The 18,274-nt window shown below is 43.9% G+C and overlaps 1 pseudogene; it reads left to right on the top strand.

Annotated features, from left to right (window-relative positions):
- The first annotated feature begins 3,209 nt into the window (after positions 1-3,209).
- Positions 3,210-9,968, top strand: LOC100353232 (U6 snRNA-associated Sm-like protein LSm4 pseudogene; annotated as a pseudogene).
- The last annotated feature ends 8,306 nt before the right edge of the window (positions 9,969-18,274 follow it).

Here is an 18,274-nt window from a genome sequence, read left to right as displayed (position 1 = left end):
ATAAATAAGTCATAAATAAAAATTTAAAAAAAATATCTCAGGCTCAAAGCACTTGTAGACTGTCACACCAGCACCAAGTACAATGGGAGCAAAAGCTTCCTTGAACTTGTCTTTCAAGTTATGTCAACTGCATCTCAAGAGTTCCACAACAAAATGCAGAATTTCTTTTTCTCTCCCAATGAAACTAATTCTATTCATTAGACCTCTTGTCTTCAATGGCATAAGCAGATCCCACTCAAAAATCTGGTTCTCAGACCCCTTGCTCAGAAAATTTTAGTCTTAGAAACTGTAGTTAAATACATAATTCCTGAAAGGCAAGGCTTTGAACATATTGAGGATGAGGATACAGCAATTAGACTAGTAATTCAGAGACTAGGATTGACATTGTCAGTGCTTAACACTGAACAAAGGTTTTAACATAGAACAGTTACTTAAGGTCTCAGAAAGGAATCAGAAGACAACAAAAAGTTTATTTGATGTGTGAGCACTAAATAATCTCTAAATATGCATGTGTGTATGTAACATGTGTATGTGTATTTCTCAGAAGACTTGATCTGCTATGTATTATACAAAAATATGGAAGAAAGATAACATGATATCTTTCAAAATTAATTTGTACCATCTAAGAGACTGGCAAAATCTGGTAAAGTTATAGGATTGTCATTTCCCTCTAAGGCATAAAATCATGTTGAAACTAGTTGGCTTTCCTGTTAATTTAGCAGGTAGAAAGGAGAGACTACAGAAGCAGTAAGTGGCAAGAGAGGAGCAAGAATGAAGAGCAAGGCTCAGGTTATATATGGGTAACATGGCATACTGTGGTGCCAGAATTTTCCATCTGCCTCTCTACATCCACTGTCCACTCATCTGTGCCTTGCTCGGAGTTGCAAAAGAATCTGACCCTCTTGGACTTCCTTAGTAAGCCACTTGTTTTCTGTCTTGCACTTGGTACCAGTGGGAACGTAGCCACTAGCAGATCTCTAGGGAGTTATCTGGATAGTGAGATCAGGGTGTCTACTCCTCAGGTTGAACTTCTGACTGGCATCATGCCTCCACCTTGGGGCGCAGTTTTGCTGGAGTGTGGTGTGTGTGTGTGTGTGTGTGTGTGTGTGAAAAAGAGAGAGAGAGAGAGAGGGAGAGAATGAGAAAGGGAGAGAGGGAGAGAAAGAGAGAGGGAGAGAATATCTTCCATGGCTACTTTTTCTGGGTTCTGGAACTTGCTCCTTCCCACTGCCCTCTCAGGCTCACAAGAACAATGGTTCTCCAGTATTTCTAGCCTTGGGATACTCCACCATATTTCACTGACTTCCTTGAACCCTGTCCACATCTTTGTACATATCCCCTCATTAACATGCCACAAACCACTTTTGACTGTCCCATCTGCTTCTTGCTGGGAACCCTGATGAATACAATTATCTTCTAACATAAATGGAGCACTAAGCTCTGACAAGGTGATCTTGGAAAATCCCAAGGAGATAGGATAACAATTTTTCTCAGATCTCTTTCTTTGGCCTTAATAATGAAAAAAAAAAATGATTGGATGCTTAAAATGTAATCTGTGGCTAATTATTGATGAGATAATGTTAGCTTCATTAGTACTCACTCTCCTCTGCTATGCCCAGCTCCTCAGTTAACTATAAACAAAATTAGGAAACTACTTTATGAAGTAAGTTTTGAACATGCTAAGTTTTGATATACCTCAGGGAAGGCCTATTGGTAATAACCTTTAAGTTGCTCAAAGATGATAGTGTTGCTTCTGAAGACAGTGAGTTCCACATTGTAGGAAGTATTCAAGTAGAAGCTGGAAAAACAGTGGATTGCTGTTGAACTTGCTGATTTTTAGGAGGGCTTTTCCAAAATGCACTTTTTTTTTTTTTTTTTTGACAGGCAGAGTTAGGCAGTAAGAGAGAGAGAGACAGAGAGAAAGGTCTTCCTTTCTGTTGGTTCATTCCCCAAATGGCCACTACGGCTGGCGTGATGTGCCGATCGGAAGCCAGGAGCCAGGTGCTTCCTCCTGGTCTCCCATGCGGGCGCAGGGCCTAAGGGCTTGGGCCATCCTCCACTGCTTTCCCGGACCACATCAGAGAGCTGGACTGGAAGAGGAGCAATCAGGACAGAATCCCATGCCCCAACCGGGACTAGAACCCAGGGTGCCAGAGCCATAGGTGGAGGATTAGCCTAGTGAGCTGCGGCGCTGGCCCAAAATGCACTTTCATGATTCTACAATTTATACTATAATGTTCTATTGCCATAATAGTTATCATGAAAAGGTTGGGAATTCATTTGGATAGTTTAATAAAATAGTGTGGGAACAATATATACATGGACCTTTAAGCATAAAAATTTTAAAATTATTCATCTTCACTAAGGTAGATCCCCGGTCTCTGGAGGCAGGTAAACCTGTTTCACTCTCAGCTCTCAATGAAAAGCTATGTGTCCTAGGGGAAGTTACCAAATGTCTCTGTATCTGTTTTCTCACATTTTCCTCATAGATTGATAGTGGAAATTCAATGAGGTAACATCCAGGACGAATTTAGGTACTCAATGAACACTTCTCATTCACCAGTAAGCTGTTCTTCCTGCTATCCTGCTACATCAATTTACGATTCAAGGGTAAATGAGAATGCCCTTAACAATGCTTTTTTTTTTAAATGGAACAACCACAGCACATCCACTTTAGCATCTCACAACTTTACATGACATGGCAAATATACTGTATAAAAGTCTTTCCTGAGAAAGCTGATATTTAAAGATATTGGTAAACATAATCTCTTCCTACAGTGCTATTCACCTTATGGCCATTTTGCACTTGCAGCATCAAAGCATTATAAGCCTGGTATTATCATCTTCATTTACAAAGGGAGGAACTTACAAAGGGCAGAAAACCTCCCTCATTTTCCTATAGGAAGTAGTCTTCCCATTGACCCATTCAGACAATTTACTCTGGTTAGGGAAACAAGATTAAAAAATTAAAAAATCAAATTACACACAGCAGCATAGACATGCTCCATGAATTAAGCCAAATCATCTCTAAGTACAATTAGGAATTTAAAGGGCAGGAAAGCTTTTCTGGGATGGGGTAATTGGGTGATTAGAGAAACATGCGGGCAAGCTTCAGCACACAGGCTCAGGATCAAATCTTTCACACACAAATTGGGTCAGTTTGGACAGCCTCTGGAGCCTTTCCACACCTCAGTGCCCTTCTCTGCAAAATGGAGGTAAGTCTAGAGTCCACTCGGGATTGTCGTGAGCGTAAAGGAGCTTGGCAGAGGCCCTACTGCAGAGAAAGTGTTTAACACACAGAAGTATTATCTTTACAAGACATAGCAACAGGATCCCTGTAGACAGCTAATTTGCCTAGAGCCCCGGAGCTGGTTAGGGACAAAAGAACTGGAGCCCAGTTCCAGCGTCCTTTTGTTATAAATGAACTGTAGCTGAATTCGATTTTGAAATCTGGGTGATCAGAATGTCCGCTAAAAGAGAATGAGGACTTGATCTTCTGCTATGTGCACCCACAGTGGTGCTTTTCCAGGAAGCGGACACAGACGAAGGAGCAGCGCAGGAAGCACAAATAAATCAAAGGCTCTCCGAATGGCCCCGTCTCCCTCCCACGTGTGGACTGCCTTCCAGTCAGACACCTTATAACACGGCTGTTCGTGATGCGAGTGACCAAATCCCCTGAGCCAGGTAGAAAAAGGCGGAGGCTTGGTTTTTCCTGTGACTAATGCCACAGGGAGGTCCCAGTGTAGATGGCTCCAGCTGGATAGGAAGATGGGGAGATTAAAGGACCAAAGCCAAGCCTGCCATCATCTTGGGGACTAGCCTGAGCCTGGTTTGAGACACACTCCTTAGCTATTTTGAGCCACTGAGGATTTAACACTCTCAGCCTCAATTCAGAAAGCATTCTTCTGGTCACATATAGTCACTTGGTGAGCAAGAGACTTACAACAAGTTACCATGGTGCACTCGGCTAGCAAAACTGACTCCAGGACAATGTATGAAGGCTGAATGGGAAATCAAGAATTAAATAATAGTGAAATGTTAAACAAGACTGAGCTTAACCTGATTCTTCAGCCTTTTCCCTGCTCAAAAACCTGTTAGAAGCATTTGCTGTTCTCTGCCTTGGAAAGTCATTTCACATCGACCCCTGTCAATTCCAGGGAGTGCAAGTTGACCCAAAATCTTTATTGGGCTCTCGTGGCATCATCTTCCAGAGTTTTCTTGGACTATAGTAGAGCCTCCCTGGGTTTAGAAACTGCTTTTCTGGTTAATGAGGACTGCACAGTCTTATTCCTAATTACAGTCGTCCCTTTTGTAATGTTACATTTCTGGATGAGATTGGAACATTTGCATCCTTAAACGGCAAGCCAGCAAAACAGTTGTAGCACATATAGAAAGAACTCTGCACAATTGTAAGAATACTCTATTTAATTTTTAAGGTGAGGACAGAAACTTCCACGTGAACTCTCTGCATACTCCTAGACAGTAACATAGGAGGACCTTCCATCCTAACGTTTCTAAGATCGGACTGAGCTGAGAAAGGTGCGATTTTGAGGACATGTAAGATAAATCATGACGAGACCCTAGGGGTTGCCTCTCTCCACTCCACTAGCTGGAGAAATCTATTCATCCCCCTTCTGTCTTCGAGAATCAGGTGACTTCGTCCTGTTTCTCTATTAAACAGGAAGCATTTCAAACTCACCAGTGGAGAGGGCCTTGCTTAGCCCAGATGTCTGGATATTACACAATCTGTGTGGTGTTAATAGGGACTTTTTAGCTTTGACTTCCAAACCCTTTGCTTTTTTTTAGGAGATTCTGCACCTTCAGCTTGCATCCTTCTAGTTGGTCCCTCCGTTTTGATTTTATTCTGGTTACTTAACTTCACCCTTAAAACCAGGAGGGGTTTAGTAGCCCCTTGGCCCCTTTGGAAAATATGACAGGTCATTCCCAATGACGGTAGACAGCAGGTACCGAGAGACTTACCTTAAATTGCCTTCCATGGTAATTCAGGCCAGGCTTCCTCCTAGGAAGAGGCCAGCACGGTATGACAAAATCTGGTTTGATGTCCAGCCTAGCCACATGTGTCACCTTTGTGTCTCAACCTCTAGCTCGGTAAAATGGGGTATTACGCACAATCTCTTAGGTCTCTGTGAGGTCCCCAGGTAACACGTGCAGGCACTGAGCTTGGTGGACAACAAGTGCTGACAACATCTCAGTTGCCTTTATCTTTCCCTCTAGCACGGTCAGATGTTAACACCAAAGAGCCCGGGCAGCAGAAAAAATTTACAACATAAATCTCAAACACTGTTAACTGGGGGCCACGGTCATTGGTAAGCAACTGGTGAAAATTCTAAATACGAAATCTGCTTCTTGTAATTAACCTGAGGCCTTCCAGGCAAGGGGCAGCAAGAACAGCCTACATCAGGAATATGCGATCATATTAGATTAGATTAGCATTTGCCCACTTAGCACCAGGGGACAACAGCAGGTTACAGTTCTTGTGTAGACGCTCCTGATGAAACACAAGGCTGAGGTCCGATCTGGAAAGAGATTTGTGTCGGTTTCTTCCAAGAGCTTCCCAGCAGGGGTCGGAGTGTGGTAGAAAGAATACTGGACTTCAGCTCCAAGTCTCCATACCGATTATGTAACTGAACATTCCCCCAAATCAGTCTTGCTCGGTTTATTCAAGCTGTAAAATGGGAAAGGGATTTCTGAGTCCAGGACTGCTTACCCTGGAGATCCTCAACCTTCTGCGTGTGTAGAAAGCACCTGCAGGTGTGGTTAGGCTGCAGCTTGGTTCAGCGGGCCTGAGGCAGAGCCTGAGAGTCTGCATTCCTCATTGACTCCCAGGAGACGCCAGGCTGAGGAGCACATTCTGAGAGGCAAGGACTTAGAGTCCTGAATGAGCCACTCTACACAAGCAAAGGGCTGTGAGCCCTCAGGTGTAACAGGTAGAAGGGAGTGCCTGGATGGCAGAATTCAAATATTCTACTTAGACATTTTCTCTAATAAGTAACGTGGCCGAATTCCATGTTCTTCCATTCTACACTACTCTTTTCAGTGCTTCTAACTGTATGTACATCGATCATTAATTTCAGAAGTGTGACTAACTTGGGACATAGAAAATGCACTAGGCCTCGTATAACATGAAGTGGATTCAAAAAGTGTGTGGAAGATGGAATAAAAAAATTATTTGGGTGTAACAGATACTGAAATCCAGGCACCGTTTTTTCGTAGTACACATTTCACATGAACTTTTTGCAGATCACTCATATGGCTATTGGAAGGAAGTAGAGGAGGGAAAAAGGAAAGGAAGAGAAGGGAGACTGGATAGAAACATGGGAAGAGGAGATGTGTCTCCCTAACAGAAAGAAGAAAGGCAGCCCTCTGCCCTGTTGCCAGGTGAAGATGGATTAAAGCTATGTACATTGATGACTAGGGGATTCAGGGATGGCCAGTGAACAGATATGGCTACAGAAGTTTCTGGAAAGTCTTTGTGACATTTCATCTGTCTATGTGACTACATTTACTTATAAGATACTAGAATACAAATAAAATGCATAAAAGAAAATAAAAATATTTATTTCAGTTCAATCCAAGACTGTGTGTCTTATCCATAAGTGAGCAGCATACATTGAGCACTCACTGTGTGCACAGCAGTGTATTATGTGTAATCTCCTTTTCCCACGGGACTTGGCTTGGTGACTGTGCCACAGTATAGTCATACTGGTACCAGGCCCCCAGAGCTGCTTTGCCTTATTGCTTTTGTTGTTGTTGTTTGGTTTTTGCAACCTGGATTTACCTTTTAAGTTTTAAAAAGATTTCATGGCCGGCGCCACGGCTCACTAGGCTAATCCTCCGCCTTGCGGCGCCAGCACACCGGGTTCTAGTCCTGGTCGGGGCACTGGATTCTGTCCCGGTTGCCCCTCTTCCAGGCCAGCTCTCTGCTGTGGCCAGGGAGTGCAGTGGAGGATGGCCCAAGTGCTTGGGCCCTGCACCCCATGGGAGACCAGGATAAGTACCTGGCTCCTGCCATCGGATCAGCGCGGTGCGCCGGCCGCAGTGTGCCGGCCGTGGCGGCCATTGGAGGGTGAACCAATGGCAAAGGAAGACCTTTCTCTCTGTCTCTCTCTCTCTCACTGTCCACTCTGCCTGTCAAAAAAAAAAAAAAAAAAAAAAAAAAAAGATTTCGTAACTCATTCCAAGTTACTCTCCACTAATGTTGAACTAAGAAACAAAGACAAACACTTAAGGTGAGGCTCCCTAAGGCTTCTTCATTACATGACACTTCATATCACCCAGCCTCAAGTTGCACCCCTGACCCTGCCATTCCTGGGCCCTCATTCCTATTCATTTTTCCCACAACACTTTTAACCCTACCAGCTTTCTTAATTTCTTATAATTGTATTTCCCACTCAGTCATGAGCTAGGGGGCAGGGATTTTTATTGCTTTGTCTACTGTGGTCTCCCAGCAATTGCAATTGCGTCAGCACCTAGCGGATGATCAGTAAGTATTCTCTGAAGGAGTAGATGAATAGCGAGGATTTACGGCAGGTAAACATGTGGCAGTATTGTCTTAAAGGTGTTTAGTGAAGGGTTTCATCTGTGCAGAGGTCACCCCGGATCTGAAGAACCCACATGTGATTTCTCATAACTCCTGTTCTCCCAAGTAAATAACTTTCTGTTTCCTATTAAAGATGTTATCCAGTGGTACATGCTGCCCCAGACTTAACGAGCACAGTTTGAATAGTGAAAGTGACCAGGACACCATTTTGTTTTGTACCCTTCCTAAAGCAAGCTGTTCACAGAGCCATTGCCAGGGCTCTTTGGAGAGTTACCTACTGAGAGATTCCTGGGGCACGCGGACTGACTGCTGAGTGCCAGGGACCTCTTCCTCCTTGTCTTGGTGGCCAGAGAGTACAGGGACAGAACTGGGGAAGAGGGCTGGGCTTCCTGCTGGCAGTGAAGGAGAGAGCCTCTGATAGGGCCTGCTGTATCTCCCACAAACACTCTGGCTCAGAGGGGCACCTACAGGCAAAGAAGGGAGGTGGGAGATGCTAGCCCCTTACTTGCTGTCTTCCCGGACTGTGCCAGTCGAGTCCCAGGCAGGCCCCAGCTAAGGTCCTGCTCCCCTTCTTCAGCAGATCACCTCTTTCTGCCGCTATGAAACTGTCTCTGGGCCCTGAGTCTAACCCCGGAGCCCTTTGGAAGCTACTGAGAGTACTGAGGTTTCTGCCCTAACTCTTTAGGGTGGGACTGATAGTGTCTAAAGCAGAGTATCGTAGTAACCTGACTTGGAAACGGTCTGGCGAGAGCTTAGCTCCAGCTTGTGAATCCCATTTTCAGTCTTCATGCAGTTTCAAGATTTAGCCCAATTTCCAGACTGTCCCCTACCCAGGCTTGAAAACGGTTTTATTTCACACTCTGCGGCAGGAGGTAAGTGGGTTTCTATGTGAAAGTGATGGTGCCAAAGACATTTATGAACATTAAAAAAAAAAAAAGTCTGAACGTGGCTTAAAGCCACTCAGCCTATTTCTCATCCTGCACTGTGCCTTGTGGAGCGTATGCAAGTTCAGAGCTCTCTTTGAAATCAGTGGCAGTTATGAGCTTGCAGCAACTCTGTGGGGCACTGAGCAATATAATAAATGAACCCCTTTGAAGACCAACCATTGTAGCTGGGCGCTTTTTCTGCTACCTGGCACTGATTCCTCAGGGGTGTGGGCCAACAGCCGAATGCCCTCTGGTTTTCAACCTTGGTCTTGAAAGGTGGGAGAGGTACAGGAAAGGAAGTCGTCCCATTTCCTTAAAGAACTGGCATATATCCTTTTTCTATCAACACCCGGGATGAAGCATCCCATGCCCACATACTTCCAGTGAAAACAAAACATAAGCTGCCTGTCATCTGCAGGCACTTGCTGGCCTATGCAGCAATAAGGAAAACAGAACAAAACAGAAACAAAGCTATCACCTGCCCAGAGAAGAGGCAGACCTCTTTGTGTATCGGGGATTTCTCACATTACTGATTTAGTTAAAAGCAGAGAACACAATCTGGGATACTTTTCATGTTTCTCCTGTGACACTGCAGGCTAAGTTGATATACTGATACCAAGGTGAAGCTTCTTAAACATTCTTAAAAAGAAGTAAAGCTTTGGTTTTAACTTTTGACCGCATATTCCTAAGTATTTCACATTTCAAATAACTAAATTTAATAAAGTAAACATGTCCAGGTAGCCTTTAAGCACACACGTATTTAGGAAGACTGAATTGTTTGGCCCAGTCTTTCAAGTAGACGCTTGAATGACTATCTAAATGCTGCCTCCGGTACTGTCAGCCGATTCTACTAATTTCCACGAATCGCCTTCCTTATTTCTCACAACCACACCGCCATAGCAATATTGTCAACCCGACTCAGCCATGAAAAGCACTGAGGCCAGAAGATTCCAAAGGCAAAGAGCTACTAAGTGGAGGAATTTGTGTCTAAATCTATACCCTATGATGTCCAAATCTAGATCCAATTTCAGAGCTAAACTGCTGCTCCACATACTGCAATAATTTGTCCCTTCCTACAATTACAGTTAAAAGTATTTAAAAGATTAAAAAGCATTCAGCTGGTGGAGCTGAAGAACAGGGAGACGTACAACGGGCTCCTGGTCAGCTGTGACAACTGGATGAACATCAGCCTGCGGGAGGTGATCTGCACGTCCAGGTACGGGACAAGTTCTGGCGGATGCCCGAGTGCTACATCCGCGGCAGCACCATCAAGTACCGGCGCATCCCGCATCAACGACATGGTCAAGGAGGAGGTGGTGGCCCAGGGCTGCGGGCCCGGGGGTCTGCAGCAGCAGAAAGAGCAGAAGGGCCGCGGCCTGGGCGGCGCCGGGCGAGGTGTGTTTGGCCGAGGCGGGATCCCGGGCACCGGCCGAGGCCAGCCAGAGAAGAAGCCGCCGGGCCGGCAGGCGGGCAAGCAGTGAGCCGCGCCCCCGAGACCGAAGCCCCGCCCCACCGCGGGACCCTCTCCTTCTGCCTGGGCCGCCTCGCCCCCCCAAGTTTGGACACTGGTGTGGTGGTGTTGGTTTTGTGAAGCCCCCGCCCGAGGGCGCCCCGAGGCCGGCCTGGCGCCCGTGGGTAGCACGTGCCCGGCTGCACCTGCTGGCATGGCCCAGGGCCGGCCCTCCCGCAGGGCGACGGACCCGCGGGGTGGGGTTTTATTTTGACATTGCGCCCCCGCATGCCAGGATCCGTAGCGTCGTCTCCCAGACGGTTGTTGGGGACGGACCAGACGGGGCCGGCCCCTGCGCCTTTGCTTCCGTTTCTCTGTGTTCTGAAAATAAAAGCCCAGTCCAGCCTCAAAAAAAAAAAAAAAAAGTATTTGAGCCTATGCTGAATCAAGGTTAAATCCCTATAGGAGTCAGATCAAGAATAATTATAAGAAAAATCACTATCAGATGAAATAGACTTCAAGGAAGCAGCATTTCTAGATAAAAATATGGATAAGAAAGTTCCAAGTCCTTTACACCATCCTTGACATGCTCCCTAAAATAAGGAAAGAAACACAATAGTCTTCATAGAAATTGTTTGGTATATGACTTCCTTTGGTTTGCTTTCTTATATTCTGCTTCATTCCAATATAATGCTAGGTGGAAATCAGATAAAAACAAGTGAAGTGTGGGTAAAGAACAAATGGAAAATAATACTCACTGGAGACCAGAAGTAAATTAATACATGCAAAGGCATGCCACAGTGAGAAAGAAGGAAAAAACATACAAAAGCAAAACCAAGAGAGATCAGTTATAAGGTAAATAGTAACAGCTGATATGAATTGTGGGCTTATGAGTTGTCCAATACTATGCTGAACATTTTTACATCCACTGGCTCACTTAATTCTCACTGTGACCTTATAAAATAGACACAATTATTTTTGCTATTGTATATATGAGGAACTCAAGACACCAAGAAGTTAACAGACTCCTGGTCAGCCAACTCCAAGGTGCCGGATCCTGGCTAGGGACCTAACATTCTGGTTTCAGGCCTGCGCTGTTTACTAGACCTACCTTTGCACCAGGCAAACACACAGACACATTGTCATCACTCTTGAAAAACCAGTTGTTTCTTGGCATTTGGGTCTAAGTGAAATGGCTCTTTGTGCCCTCATGAGTGGAACTTGCAAGGTACACATCTTAGCACCATTCTTTCTGAACATTTCCAATGTGGAGAGGCATATGGCTGTTTCTTGTTGGGGCTCTCAGTGTTAGCTAAGGCCCAATGCCAAAAAGCAATTCAGTCTAAGTGAGTAATAGTAAAGGGGACCAAAACAATATGGCTCAAGTGTTAGCTTGGCTGGTTTACCTTGATCTTGAGATGTAATCTAAACTATCTGGAGAGATGAATGGACTTCATGTCCTTCAGGCAATCCTCCATGGAGCCTCCTTAGCTATAAACATTCCTGGAACACTGCTCTGCTGGAGAAAAAAGAAAAATCACAACCATATAGAATGGAGACCATAAATCTGGAGCAAAACTAATCTCAGTTGTGCCTTCAGTGTTCCTCGCAGTCCTATTATATGTGCATCTCCCGTCTCCCTCAGCTGCTATTCCAAACCTTCACCACTCTTCAAAACTTTCAATCTTCTCTCTTTGGGATGACCTTGCTTCTAGCTTAGGGACTAGCAGCTCTCAGGATTGCTTCTTTCAAGTCCCCATCCATTCCCCAGAAGCTCAAATGCATCTGCATCCATCCTTTCCTTGTCCTCGTCTCCAGCACAAGACAATTTTCCTGTTTAAGGCAACTACATCCACTGGGGCTGTGGATGTTACTCCACCTGAGGGAATTTGCTTGATCAATGTCCTCTTTCTAGCTTCAACGATCCTTCTGTGACTCCTCATCAGCTCACAATTATGTTCATCTCTTTTATTTAAAAAATGCATCACAAACAAAACCCCTTTTAATGACCTGTTGACTTAGCATCCCTTTTCTGTGATAACTATTTTTGTAGAAAGTGTGATCTGAATTTACTAGCATGGTTTCACAGCACCCATTTGTTGGTCCATTCTAACCTGACTTGACCATGGGACGGCATGGACTGCCTTGCTTTACCTTCTGACCTCATGGAATGAGCACTGCGATTCCGGCCATTGTTGCACTCTTGGCGCTCTGGCTGTGGCTCTGTGACGTGCCTCCCTGCTGCCTCTCCCGCTGCACCTCCTTCATTCAGAGCTTTTGTTGCTTTCTATTTCTCTGCCCTCTCCTTAAATGTCAGTGTCTTCATTTCCCACTTGTAGGGAGATCTTATCCCTACCAGCGTTTCACATCTAAGCCTCCACCCCTAGTTCTTGTCCTATATGCCCAATAGTCTTTGAAATAGTTCCACCTGGATGTCCCACAGACACAGAAAATGCAATACATCCCGAGTTGAACATGCTCCCCTCTGCTTTGTACCCAGCCCCAGTCTGTAAGTCTGTTTTTCAGAATAGTCCACAAAATCTATTCTCCCTCCTCTAGTTTCCACATTAGTGCATGTTTAGATCCTTCACCCAGTAGCTCAAGCCTAAACCTTCGGAGACTTTGAATCCTTACTTGCTTTCTAAACAACCTATCCCTATTTTTTCTTCTTCTTGCTTATCTCACACATTGAATGGGGCCATGATTCCACTTGACCAACTCTCTTAATCACTGCAGTGCAGCCCTTTATATTCATCCAGCCTCCAGGAACTCCCATTTCTAATCACCTTTTCATTGTGGTCCTAGAGTTCAAGTGCAAAAAGCTGATTTTATTTCTTGCTTATAACTGATCATTGTCATTTCATAACTCAAAGGATACAATTTAAACTCTTTTGTCCATCTGGAAAACACCTATTCATATTTTCCTTTTTCTGGGAAGTTTTTTAGGACAGATTTGGATGTGTTACTATATTTGTGTTTCTAAGTCTGAATCTATCTGTTTAAATGCCTTCAGAGAAGGTCTTTGGCTTCTCAAGTTTGTATCCATAACATGTAGTACACTAGTAGGCACCTAAACATTTAGTGAATGAGGAAGGGTATATTTATTTATTTAGGGATATACATATAAATGCACATATAAATATTTGCATATAAATATATATGTATAAAGTATAAATACATATATATTTAAAATGCAAATAATTGCAATGAGTGGGAAAAAATATAGCCTGGGGAATCTCAAAGCATGCCCTGCCAAAATTAAAATCAGGAATGCCTTCTTGATTACATACATAACCCTTGAGACACGCTAAATGTATGCGGACCACAATTACGCTGTAGTAAAAGTACATTTTTCAAGGCACCTCTGGGACATGCGAGTATTTTTAAGAACTATATATCATGATAGTGATGTCCTTGACCAATGGAGTCAAACCATGCCAATGAATTAGCTGAAATAGATGTTGGGAAAGGGATTGCATCCAGTCTGTGTATATACTCTACTGAGACACTCTTCAGGGAGATGGGTTTTAGAATTCCTATTAATAGATCCTTCAGCTCCCATAGATATTTCATTCATTCATCTGAGACCCATCATATGTCAAGGCCAAGAATATACTCTTCCAACTGTTAACACCTGGTCTCAGCGTGTGTGGACAGGGAAAAACCCTGTGGAGTTTGATTTTTCAATGTAATTTTTCAAACTTCTTGTTCTACAAACTTTCTCTTCAATTTCTCTCATCCCAACATGAGACCAATATTTAATTACTTCCTCATAGTAATTCTCCCTCTCAGGGGAACTGTTATATACAGATGTGAGATATGACACATTGAATCATCAAGAACTGTTAAGAATTACCAGGAAAGCAGAGCTCAGAGACAATTTGCTGTTCCCTGTTGTTTTACTAACAACTTGAAGATAGGTGACTTGGCATGGACACCTGTTTATAATGTGGGTGACCTGAAGCAAAACCCTTCACTTCTCTCTTTCCTTTTGTTTCCTGTTTGAGATTTCTACCCCAGAGAAGAAGAACCTCTAATCTAATGTGACTATTTGGGTATTTTATTATAGTCCCTAAGGAAATTAAGCCCTCATATCATTTGGTACCTCAGCCAACATATAATTAACACACCACTTGAGGTTTACTGGCTGATATCTTCATCCTTGCCACATTATTTTAAGTTGATTTAATGGTGGATAAATGTAAGCCTACATCATGCTTTATTCAGAGGACCTTTGCCCTAGCCCAGAGCCTCACTAAAATTTGCATTTTGATGGTTAGCCTATATTTTAACCATTAATGTGAATTCCTCCTCTTCTTAACCCCCAAATGAAAACAGGATTATTCCCTTTGAGTCAGAAGAGAATCATTTTTAAAAAATAAGAATCATAGGATAAAAGGATGCAAATAACAGGAAAAGAGGAAAACTTACAGGTTGGTGATGGCTCTGAAAGTGAGAAATGTGCATCGTAGGAAGTGGTGCTCCTTGGTGAAGACCACAGAAAACATTTTTTTTTTTTGACAGGCAGAGTGGACAGTGAGAGAGAGAGAGAGAGAGAGAGAAAGGTTTTCCTTTTCTGTTGGCTCACCCTCCAATGGCCGCTGCTGCCAGTGCGCTGCGGCCGGCGCACTGCTCTGATCCGAAGCCAGGAGCCAGGTGCTTCCTCCTGGTCTCCCATGCAAGTGCAGGGCCGAAGCACTTGGGCCATCCTCCACTGCATTCCTGGGCCACAGCAGAAAGCTGGACTGGAAGAGGAGCAACCAGGAGAGAATCCGACGCCCCGATCGGGACTAGAACCCGCACTTGTGGTGCCGGCACCACAGGTGGAGGATTAGCCTATTGAGCCACGACGCCGGCCAACTTTTTTTTCCTTTTTTTTAATTTTTAAAAAGATGATCACCGTTTTGGCTAATTAGTACTAAAAAGAACCAGCGCTGCAACAGGTATTTCACAGATTGTTGTAAGAACTAAACGTAGCGCCATATATGAAAGCAATTTGCCGGTTATGAAGCTCTCCATAAAGGAATAACATGGCCAGTGCAGCCATCTCTGAGTCCATCGGCTTTTAGGTCACTAATTTCCATTGTGGCTACATGGACATCAATCCAGTGAGTTCCAGGGAACATTGATCAGCACTGCAGAATTTGCCCCCCTGAGAATACCAAATATACCACCTGCAGAGTATTCTATTTGCTTTAAAGGCCAAGGATCTTTTCCTTACTTCAAAAAATGCAAAAGACTTTCTGTTTTTGAAATAATAAGTGGCACTGACATCTCTCAAGACTGAAAGCACTATTGTCTCATTTTAAGCACCACCTTATTACTAGGTGAGGATGTTGTTGGCAGGCATGAATAATTAGGTAACTCTTTGTGGGTACGTTTTATTCAGGTCCCATGGGGAAGGTACAATTGTAACATCTCCTTGGGTTATTTCACAAACATATGGCAAATGAAGCACCTGAGCCAGATGCACAAGCATATTATAGTACGTCTGTTTTAGCTTAAAACTGTGAAATACATCAGATGGGGAAGCTGTTCTGGTGGTGAAAATCCATCATGGAAATAGTATGGAAGCATCTTTTCTCTATTGTCCATTTTACCCGGACTGGGACTAATCAAGAACAAAATACCTTGGAAGTCATCATTTACAGCACCAGATCACAGGTGAGGGTGAGCACCTAGGAAAGTACGTGGTCTAGATTTCCATGGGCCTCAGGCACATCCAGTTCGTCAGTGCTCTTCCGACATCCTCTGCTGGCAGGGCTAGAATCTCAACTCACCTTGATTATTTTCAATTCTCTTCCTCCTCTGGTGGATTCACTCCTCTAGAGATGCATATGGAGAATTTAATCCGGACTGAGTCGGAGAACTCAAGGGGCTTCCATAGCCTTGGAAACTCATAACTGGTGCATAGGGAGATTACTGATGCCATAAACAGGAGTGTCAATTGGTAAAGTCAACAACAGGAGTCACTGTGCACTTACTCCTCATGTAGGATCTCTGTCCTTAACGTGCTGTACACTGAGGCTTAATGCTATAACGAGTACTCAAACAGTATATTTCACTTTGTGTTTCTATGGGGGTGCAAACGACTGAAATCTTTGCTTAATGTACACTAAACTGATCTTCTGTAAAAAAAAAAAAAAAAAAAGAAATTATCAATTCCCAACTTGACTCTCACTGGGATTAAACATGACAATAGGTCTGATCTGATTTCATCATCATTTAAAAAAAATCATCTATTATTTTTCACTTTATGTTTCTGTGTGGGAGCAAACTGTTGAAATACTTACTTAAGGTATACTAAGCTGATCTTCTGTATATTAAGATAATCGAAAATGAATCTTGATGTGAATGGAAGGGGAGAGGGAGTGGGAAAGGGGAGGGTTGTGGGTGGGAGGGACGGTATGGGGGGGGAAGCCATTGTAACACATGAGTCGTACTTTGGAAATTTATATTCATTAAATAAAAGATTAAAAAAAATAACGAGAATACATTCTCTACTAATTTAGGAGGGAGATTTTTTTAAGCCTATCTTGTTACTATAACATTGGTTTGTTTATTTCACTACAGAGTCATTTTCAGGTACTAGTTTTCTTGGAATCATAGAAATCTAGGCAGAAACGCCTGTCCCATTTGTGGGGGGAGGGGACACTGTATTTAGGAATGAACAATGTAATTTTTAATCTGAGTTACTTGAGGTTCAGAATAAGAAGATATAGATGCTACTGAACACCCAAGTATATGGTACTGCTCAGGGTCTCATAAGAAAATAAGGATTACACAGGCATGAGCAACTACATTTCCCCTTCAATACATCTGTGCAAATTCCATTAGCATTAATGAGTGTTCTGTATGTGTACTGGGGAGAATGTGGACAAAATCACAATGGAATCTATAACTTTATCCAGTTAAAGAAAAGGACCAGTGGCCTTGCATCCCATTCCTGAGATGAGAAATACACAGGGCCGAGGGTATGCTAACAGTCTGGTGGCAGCCACACAGGGAAAAGGCACTCACTTTTGAAAGCCAGTACGGCATACAGCAGAGACTTTAGGGTTGAATTACTATGGCTGGTGATTGTTGAAGCTGACAATAGAGGTCCATGGAGTTTTAGACATTCTGGCTTTGTGCTGCATCAAAATAAGAAAACAAAATATTTATGAACTTAATTCTGCCTCTCTAGTCTTTCCGCCTCTGAAATGGCAATTCGCTGCATGGTGATATGTATAGATGTACCACTCGGATGTGCTCCCAGCCAATGCAGTATTCCGGAAATGTGATGCACCTGTGTTTCCTTGGTCACCCTGCTGTCACTGGGGTGCCTTAAAGTGCTCTTTCCAAAATAAGTGCGCATGAGGCAGGTTGGAGGCGGGGGTGAGGAACAAGGGAGCAGGACCTGCCTGCTTCTTCCCTTATTTTTCTAATTTCTTAGAGAGCCTAGGAACATAGATTTAATTTCAGGTGAAGTTGTCAGGTGTATCCCAGACCAGAGATGTTGGCAAATCCCGATGTGGGACCACGGTGGCCCTTTATGCCCTCATAGTCCACCTACCTCACAGGGAGGCAGCTTTATTTATAAGACACACATCTAATATTGCAGAACTGCTAAGGTCAGGCCAGCGGCAGCCCCACGGCATCAGGCAAACAACCACACAAAACTGCATCACACAGAGGCCTCCTGCGCAAAGCTGCTAACCCCACAACCCCTGCCCTAGACAAGAAGAGCCAGGAGGTATTACTGACCCTCAACCTTAGTGAGCCCAGAACTCTGATGAGTCTGAGAAATGGACTCTCAGCACTGGGAGCAGCCACAAGACGCTGCAGAGAACGACTAAGCCGTGAGAGCAGACAACAAAACAGGAATGCAGATTCTGTGCCCTTTCCCTCACTTGCCTCCTGAAGACGGAAACTTCGGATGATAAAAGCAGTAATTCTGGGCTGCAAGGGCTGGGGTTTCGTTGCCAGCAGCTGTTTAAAGAACGACTCCTCGGCAACGCGAGTACCACCGGCCCCAGCGGCAGAGGCTGCGGCAGCGGCAACCACAAAGACTGGAGTGCAGTCATATTGGCATCAGATTCTGGAGAGGGGAGGGCAGAGAGGGAGGGAGTCTATTGGCCTAAAAAGCTGAAACATCTGCTGGAGTTATTAACAGCTTTTTGGCTGAGTTCAGCAGCAGGGCACCTTGTGGTTGATGGATTCTTCTCTCAGCAATTCAAAACAATGCAGTTAAAGCAAATTTCTCATTTTCAGAGCACAGCTTAATGAGGCATACAGTATTTTAAAAATAGTCACACTTAAAATGGTCAATAGTGGTGACTGCAATCAGTGGTTACC

The sequence above is a fragment of the Oryctolagus cuniculus genome, chromosome 1, assembly GCF_051225735.1.
Source record: "Oryctolagus cuniculus isolate XC-2025 breed Fujian yellow rabbit chromosome 1, ASM5122573v1, whole genome shotgun sequence".
Taxonomy (NCBI): domain Eukaryota; kingdom Metazoa; phylum Chordata; class Mammalia; order Lagomorpha; family Leporidae; genus Oryctolagus; species Oryctolagus cuniculus.
This window is presented reverse-complemented; position numbering and strand designations above follow the sequence as displayed.